This window comes from Tachypleus tridentatus, chromosome 6, assembly GCF_004210375.1.
Source record: "Tachypleus tridentatus isolate NWPU-2018 chromosome 6, ASM421037v1, whole genome shotgun sequence".
NCBI classification, from domain to species: Eukaryota; Metazoa; Arthropoda; class Merostomata; order Xiphosura; family Limulidae; genus Tachypleus; species Tachypleus tridentatus.
The window spans coordinates 165,023,031-165,031,818 of NC_134830.1; the positions used below are offsets into that span (position 1 = coordinate 165,023,031).

The 8,788-nt window shown below is 37.1% G+C and overlaps 1 pseudogene across 1 annotated transcript in view; it reads left to right on the forward strand.

The window, feature by feature from the left end:
- The window catches only part of LOC143254353 (solute carrier family 7 member 14-like), a 56,865-nt pseudogene extending 51,928 nt beyond the window's left edge, over positions 1–4,937 (forward strand). Inside the window, exon 11 of the transcript XR_013030154.1 lies at positions 3,017–4,937. The product of XR_013030154.1 is annotated as a solute carrier family 7 member 14-like (transcript). The remainder of the gene's footprint in view (positions 1–3,016) is intronic.
- The last annotated feature ends 3,851 nt before the right edge of the window (positions 4,938–8,788 follow it).

The following is an 8,788-nucleotide window of genomic DNA, read 5'->3' on the forward strand; positions in this document are numbered from 1 at the left end:
TAGCAGTAATTTCGAGGGCGTATAAACTAAAAAATTTGATTTTGATACGTTCTGTGTGACTTTGTGTTTAACAAAAATACACAAATGTTCCTTAAATATTTAATCTTAAATACTTAGTTCAGGGCCACAGTTTACCATCATATGTTTAACCTTTAGTCAAATTCTCTGTAGACGTCTTCGAAGAATGTCTGTAGTAGTTTTTGTTTGTTTGTTTTTTTCTAATTTTGCTCAAATCTACACGAGGGCTATCTGCGCTAGCCGTTTCTAATTTAGCAGTGTAAGACTAGAGGGAAAACAGCTAATCATCACCACCCACCGCCGACTCTTGAGGTACTATTTTACCAACGAATAGTGGGATTGAAGTACACATTATAACGCCCCCACTGCTGAAAGGGTGAACATGTTTGGTGGGACGGAGATTCGAACACGCGACCCTCAGATTACGAGTCGAACGCCTTAGCCCCCCGGGTCATGCCAGGCCTTCGAGTATTGACAGCTCGTGTTGTTCTTCATTATTGTAGAAACGTTTTCTTTTGTTAGGCACAGGTACAACATGACCAGGTGGTTAGGGTGCTTGATTGGTAATCTGCGTGTCGCGAATTCGAATTTCCGTCTCACCAGATATGCTCGCCCTTTTAGTCGAGATGGCATTATAATGTTACGGTCATTCCAACTATTCGTTATTTTACATAAAATAATTCCCTAAGAGTTGACGATGGGTGATGATGACTAGCTGCCTTTCCTCTAGTCTTTCACTCCTAAATTAGGGACGGCTAGTGCAGATAGCCCTTTGTGCAGCTTTGCGCGAAATCCTAAAAAAAAGAAACAATTTCGTTTTAAAAAATGATTGAACCTACTGACATTTCCGCGAAGAGTTTGCCTTGTCTCTGCAAAATGTATAAAAATTGCGATTACTCTATGCATAATAATTCCGATTACCCTATGAAATACTTGTCAACTGCTGTTATGGAGATTAAAATTTTAGTTTTTCTATATGTAGAATAAAAAAGAATAATTTTCAACCAGAGTTCTGATTTCACATCTAAACTGGTTTTTCTGCGATACTTTAAGATATATTGCCCAGAAACGATTTATATTTTTCGCGCAAATCTACACGAGCAGATTGTTTGTGCGTAATCTTTAATTTTAGCCTAATAGACTAGAACCAAGGTAACTGGTTAACTGTGCCTACTCATAATTTTGGCCCGGCATGGTCAAGCGCGTTAAAGCGTGCGACTCGTAATCTGAGGGTCGCGGGTTCGCATCCGCGTCGCGCCAAACATGCTCGCCCTCCCAGCCGTGGGGGCGTTATAATGTGACGGTCATTCCCACTATTCGTTGGTAAAAAAGTAGCCCAAGAGTTGGCGGTGGGTGGTGATGACTAGCTACTTTTCCTCTAGTCTTACACTGCTAAATTAGGGATGGCTAGCGCAGATAGCCCTCGAGTAGCTTTGTGCGAAATTCCAAAACAAACAAAACTAATAATTCTTTAAATAGTGAAATTTGACTGTTACTTTAATACTGCATCCATGGCCACAACGTATATATCGTGTTTTTGCCGAGACAAAATGCGAACTATGAATAACTGGATTAATAGTTACGACACGTTAATCCCAGCCACGTCTGATCCAGGAAAAACAGAACACTGCATCTAGTGTCAAGTAATTTGCCACCCAAAGACCTTTGCCATATTTTCAATTTTCTGAAAATAATTATCTTTTTAAATAATGCTTTTAACTTATACTGGTAACCATTTTTTTGTGATATTGTAAATCTTGGTTTCTACCGAGGTACTAGGAATTATCTTTATTGTTTCATTTGTTTACTTCATTTTTTTGTCGCCTCGCCAGATTGTTTACTTTTGTGAATTTCTAAATCATTTTCTAGCTGTTCCGCGCACGTTTTATTTACAACGGTACACCTACCACGGAGTACTCGAACGCGTTCTTTTTAAATTATTCTCGACATGTTACAATAAGTAAAGTAATAATCATGGGTGCAATACTAATCAGGTAAGAGTGTTATCTGAACAGCTCTAAAATAAAATAAAAACACATTTTTATGGTGTTTGATAACTGCCAGGATTTTTATTAAGTCGAAACAGTACTTGAAACTATCTTTTAAATAAAACATCGATGAACCCCAAGCCAAATAAGGATCGAGTCGAGCTCCATTCTTGCCATAAATAAATACTGAATTGTATTTCCGGATAAGAAGCCTTTCATAAAACAAGTAACAAGTGACAACTCTATTATTACTTCCAGGCATTGCACGGCCTGATAGTTAGGACATTCGATTCGCAATTTGCGGTTCATTGGTTCAAATCCCCATTACAGAACAGGTTCGCCCTTTTAGTCGTGAAGACATTATAAGTGACAGGCAATCCCACTATTCGTTGCTAAAAGAGTAGCCCAAGAGCTGGTTGTGAGCAGTATAGACTAGCCACCTTTCTTCTGGTCTGTCACTGCTAAATACCAGGCAACTCTCGAGTATCTTTTGGCGAAATTCGAAACACCACTGGTATCAAAACTAGGTTTTTAGCAGTGTGAGTCTACAGACATACTGCTGTGTTACTAGGGGACATTCGATGTTGTTGTTGTTTTTTTATTTCGAGGGAAGTGACACGAGAACTATTTGCACCAGCCGTCCCTAATTTTGCATATAAGACTAGTGGGATTGACCCGAAAAATATAACGCCCTCACGGGTGAAAGGATGAGCGTGATGGGTGTGACGTGGATTGGAACCCGCAATCCTCAGATTACGAGTCGAGTGCCTTAACCACCTGGCAATGACGGGCCTGGGGTCTTTCCAAATAAACCAAATGAAACTTTTAGGTCCTTTCAAACTTAAAACTTTTCCGAATTCGAACTTCATTGTACCTAAAACCGAGGTAGCCATGTTAATTGTTACAATGGAACTTGGAGAATAGTAGTTTAACTTATTTTTAAATTTTCCATCTTTGTTTAGTCATTTTAATAAAGTTTCTTAAATCCAAATATGTGTTTCATGTTTTAGGTCTTCTCATGTACTTTCTCTATGGAATAAAGAAAAGCTCTTTGGAATTTCTTCCACAACCTGCGATGGAAATGCAAATACCGGAAAATAAGAAGGAAAGAGTGTTAAGAGCGCACCAAGAAAATTCCAACGCGATAACAACTTTGGAAAGCTCAACTAAGGAATCAAAAAATTACTTATCGCTGCCACTAGATGGCGGGAACGGAGTTGTCAACATGAATTATCAACCGAGCAGACGAGACGTCGGTGGCGAAAATACAATCGTTGAATGGGAAACTTTTGACAAATAAATATGGCAAAACCTCTTTGGGGAAAAATATAAATTAATTTATTGTGAATCAGTTTTTGCATGTGATTCATATTAATATTCCTATTTTTTGAGACAAATGTGATATTGTATCTTCAATGAATTTTCTGTATTTCATCAAGAGAGGGAAAACGTTTGTATTGTTTCAATTTACGATGAGTATACGACTTTAATATTTACAACTAAATGTATAACACATATTTTTGACTTAAATTTGTCAAACTAGTGTATGACTTGCATTGTCGTGTGATGTATTGCTATTTTCTGGTATTATTTAAAGTTACATTTTCGAAATTTAAAACCACTTCTCATCGAATGATCTTGACCTGCACTGTTGTCATAATTATTATATTCTCTCTCAGTTTTAATTATTTGTCTCTATCTGTGGGCTATTTAAACATACAAATAATAATTCATGATCAAATTGTGATGACTTTACCTCTTTCTAATTATGCAATAATCGTATTGGTTTGTTTTTTTTTCTCGAACTTTTGACCTCTCAAGCGGTTCGAAACAGTTCTCCTTTTAGGTGTGATGACCAAAAACCTTACCGATTCACGAGCAAACAGAAAAATAGGTAGTGCTGAATGATGTAATATTTACAATTTAATATATTAATTCTAAAATACCAAGAAAACAACAACATGTTTTCAGTATATAACACCATGATAGCAAGTGTTTTTGGTTGTTTTCCCTTACTGTCAGACGCATATTGGATTTTTGTAGACATATATTTATCCTATTTTTATTTTTTTTTCGTAGCAATATTATATTGTCTTTGATAAATTATGTACTACTGTTGTAATTATGTACCAAAGTTCGTTCATTTTTTGTTTCCCTATTGCTCAGATAATTTATTACTTATCCACGTTCAAGCACAGTTTTCTGAATACTATTCTGATGCCTCATGGTTACTGAACTCGTTGCACAAGCAACGGTCTGTGTGAAAAACAAATTGTTTTAAATTTCGAATGTTCCATTCGGTAAATATTTTAAATTTTGTCTAATATTCTAATATCTGTATGTTGTCTGTAACTAAATGTTTGTCATACATATTTCATCAAACAAGTTTGAGCAGAGAGCTCAAAGATTAAATGTTATTTTATTTACAAATATGACGTTATTATTGCTTAGCAAGAACCCGAAACCGCCCCCTTTCGGGCGTTCTATTTCATGTATATGGCGCTTTTTTTTTTAAGGCGTGTTTTGTGTTTTACCTTCTACAAAAACTTTTCAAACTCAGATATTGTTGTCCATCAAATTGGCTGTTCAGTGTCTTCTCCATAATTGTTGCTTATATTATAGCGATTTAGAAAAGAATTTTTTAAAGGTAATTTATATGAACTTCCATTTCTTTGATCATGTTTATTCTAAAGTGCCTACGTATTCTATATCGTGTAATTGTTTATCCGTTTTGTTGTATATTCCTTATAAGACTGTGACTAGTGCTAGTATCCATGTGTTATACCAGACTTAGCACGTTTACTAGCAATAGAATATTCTTTTGGCGTGCCGTACGAGAGTATTTGAAGTGCTATAAAAAATGTGGAGTTTGTTAGTTTCTCCTTATGTTTCTTGTATTTTTAACGTTAATAAAAAGTTTGATTTCATAAAGTGTTTACTCTGTTGACTTCAAGTGACTTTCGGCTAGCTTTTTTTTCCATGAACAAACTACATGTATTAGGTGTGTAAGGTTCAAGGTCAATGGACAATAGTCAACTCGGCGACGCTCAGTTCGTTGACAATACGAGGGCTGTTCAAAAAATACGCGGACTGTTTGAATTGCGCGACTCCAGTTGGTTCCAGGGGAATCCGCTTGGTGTCGCTAGGTTTGCACAGATCAGCTGATTACGACGCCATTTCCCGATTGCAGATATCTTCATTTGTGTATTAGCTACGCGGTTTTAAGTGAAGTGCGATTTTTTTCGTTTGGCGGATTTCAGAATGAATGACCTGAAGGAGCAACGACTTGCTGTGAAATTTTGTGTTAAACTTGGAAAATCTGCGACTGAAACTTTTGCTATGCTTAACACGGCTTACGGTGATGTTGCTATGAAGCGTACGGCATGTTTTAAGTGGCATGAACGTTTTAAGGATGGTCGACAGTCCATTGAAGATGATGAGCGTCCTGGACGTCCTTCCACGTCAACTGACGACCCACACGTCGACAAAATCAACACCCTGGTGCGGGCAAATCGATGTCTGACTGTCAGGGAGCTTGCTGAAGAGTGTGGGATATCAGTTGGATCTTGTTACGAAATTTTGACCGAAAAATTGAAGATGCACCGCGTTGCTGCGAAATTCGGCCGTCAGAACTCGTGAGTTTTGGCCAAACACTCGATCACTGTTCTTCCCCACCCCTACTCACCTGACCTTGCTCCTTGCGATTTTTTCTTGTTCCCCAAACTCAAAAGACCTTTGAAAGGAAGAAGATTTGAGACGATTCCCGAGATTAAGGCAAACGCGACGAAGGAGCTGGAGAACATTACAAAAGAAGCGTACCAGGACTGTTTCAACAAGTGGAAACACCGTTGGGATACGTGTGTGCGTTGGGGATGAGAGTACTTTGAAGGAGTCCCAGACCTGTAACTTCTAAATAAAGTACATTTTGTTTTATGACGTCAGTCCGCGTATTTTTTGAACATACCTCGTATTACTAGTCGACAGACAACTTTGTGACAACCCATTTCCCGAAAACATTTCCATTTGCTGGCAGACTCGTTGACATACCAATATTTCCAATGTACAGGTAGTGTTGCTGATAGTGGGCTAGATGAGTCCTTATGGCTGTTGAAATAAAATAATTAGCTCAACTTTTTGACAAGACTGTTGCTTTATTGCCGAACCAATCGTTGTACGTCATCTTTAGTTTTTGCTGTAAGACGTCTATTACTCATTAAACTTCAATATTTTTTATATTCTTTTCTCAAACTGTTCATTCTTAGAGAATAAGTTCAATACTTCACAAACTTAACTTACTTTCATTCTCGATTATTTTATATCATTTCACAATATTTATCCCTCTAGAAATTTGTCGTCCGAATTTTCATTATGGCTGAGTTTGTACCTTCGTGAACAAATTACTCATATACGTTGTAAACCTGATTCAAGTACGTGTAAACATGCATAGATTTCCCCGAAGTAAACGTAAATACAACAACAAATCCATCTCATGACACAGTTTTCGACAATCTGCCGTCGACGATTGACTTTCCAACTAGTGTTATTTCGACAACTTGTCCAGTCGATGACCTGTCTTTCGACATAATTTACTGTAGCCGAATTAGCTATCGTCCAGTTGTCACCGAACTGGTGTGTAAATAAAATTCAGAATCTGGAAACATTTTCAACTTATTAGAATGCGTACGTATGAAGCAGTAAGAAACGTCAAAGAAAAATGACGTATACAGTGTAATCATTTTTTCTTTAGTAAATAACTAAACAGAAGGACGAATAATCAGTGATGACGAGAAACCCACTTGTTGAGAAATTTATATGACGATGACCGAAGAAGGTCGAAACGTTGTTCGCTCTTCTATGTAAAAGTGTTTTCTCAGCCCAAACGAGCCGTTTTTGCATATAAAAAAGAAGGACGAATATATAAACATCAGAGATACGAACGTGAGAAGACGACATTCAGACATATCTTACAAGAATAACCACATCGAGTTGACAATGTCACAAACAGAGACATTTGTAAGACACACCAAAATCTAGTGCCTTGGTCTTTTAATCTGTAAACATACATGGAAACAATAGAATATTACTTGAAAGTACCGTTACACGTGATGTATTTAAACATAAAAATGTAAAGTCTCAACTAATAAACTAACAGCTAGAATAAAATAACAAGCTATGTTTAACAAAAATGTTCTAACACCAGATAATTTTTGTTTGTTTGTTTTTCAATTTCCTACAAAGCTACATGAGAGTTATCTGTGCTAGCCGTCCCCAATTTATCAATGTAAGACAAGGAGGAAAGCAGCTAGTCATCACCACCCATCGCCAACTCTTCGACTATTATTTTGCCAACGAATAATGGGATTGACCGTTACATTATAACGCCCCCCACAGCTGAAAGGGCGAGCATGTGTGACGGGGATTCGAACCTGCGACCCTCAGATTATAAGTTGAGCGCCTTAACCACCTGGCCATGTCTGGCCTCCAAAACTGGTCTCATAATATCGTATCATGCACAAAAATATTTCCAAAAGGAATGTCACCAGAGGTCACTTTAATGAATTTTTTAAATGACGTGTTAAGAAATTATAATGCCCCCACGGGTGGTATTAAGACAAACAACTCTCATAATGATGGTGTAAAAACAAAGAAAATGGTTAAAGGAAGAGTTAATGCAAACAAACATCAAAAATATTCTCACAAAATAGGGATAAAACACGGAAACAAGAGAACCCCCAGAAATGATGCTGAACCAAAGAAACGCTCAAAAACATCTTCCAAACGTGGTACAAAACAAGTGCATGTTAAAATTCCTTCGACCAGTGCAATCAACTAAAAAATTGTTTTCAACAACTAAACAAATAATCAACTTTAAAGATAACTCGATAAAATGGTACTAAAACAAAAGAAAATTAATGTAGTAACATATTAACCTGTAATGTTGTATCAACATTCTTGTTACGAGATTCGAATATAGCATATTCACCTGTAATGGTACTATTTCTATTTTAAGTTTATGCTTGAGTGTTAAAGGTAACTGCAGACAGCGAAATGCAGTAGGAGTTGAGACACTGTAGGCGTAAACACTCAACTGTTAACTTTTAGCTGATTTGCAACAGCTGCTTACTACTTTATCATCACCGTCTGGATTTTGTCTGATAAATGGAATATTCCCGATGTGTCTGGGTGATGTGACCATAGATATTACCCATTATAACTTAACACTAATACCTAGAACTGGCAGTGGAAAATAATTGTTTAATTTTAGTTATGTTATTATACGTAAGTCCTCTTAAAGACTATGCAAACACTTCGAGCAAACTGGCTTTTTTCAGGCTATAAACAAACCTGTATATGCGTATGTATTTTTCTCACATTGGATTTCATTGTAAAATGTATCTCCAAATCTCGTGCTTTGTCGTTTTAAATGATATATCTTGTAAGATGGTTAATGGTACATTGTATAAAGCGCACACATGTTTTGCAAACGAAAACTGCACGAGTTTAGTTTTTAACGCGAAGTGGAATTTATTTCATTTGTTTGTGTGTGTAAAATATGTTAACGTCTTCAACGATTAATATTGTATGATACAAAGTTAAACGTTTATTTAAAAACCGACCAAGGGTCGAAGAAAAAAAATACACTCTGAGCGTTACGACGTCGTTAGAGTCGTCCTCTGAGGCCGGGGCATGGCCAGGTGGGTTAAGGCGTTCGACTCGTAATCTGAGGGTCGCGGGTTCGAATCCCCATCGCACCAAACATGCTCGCCCTTTCAGCCGTGGGG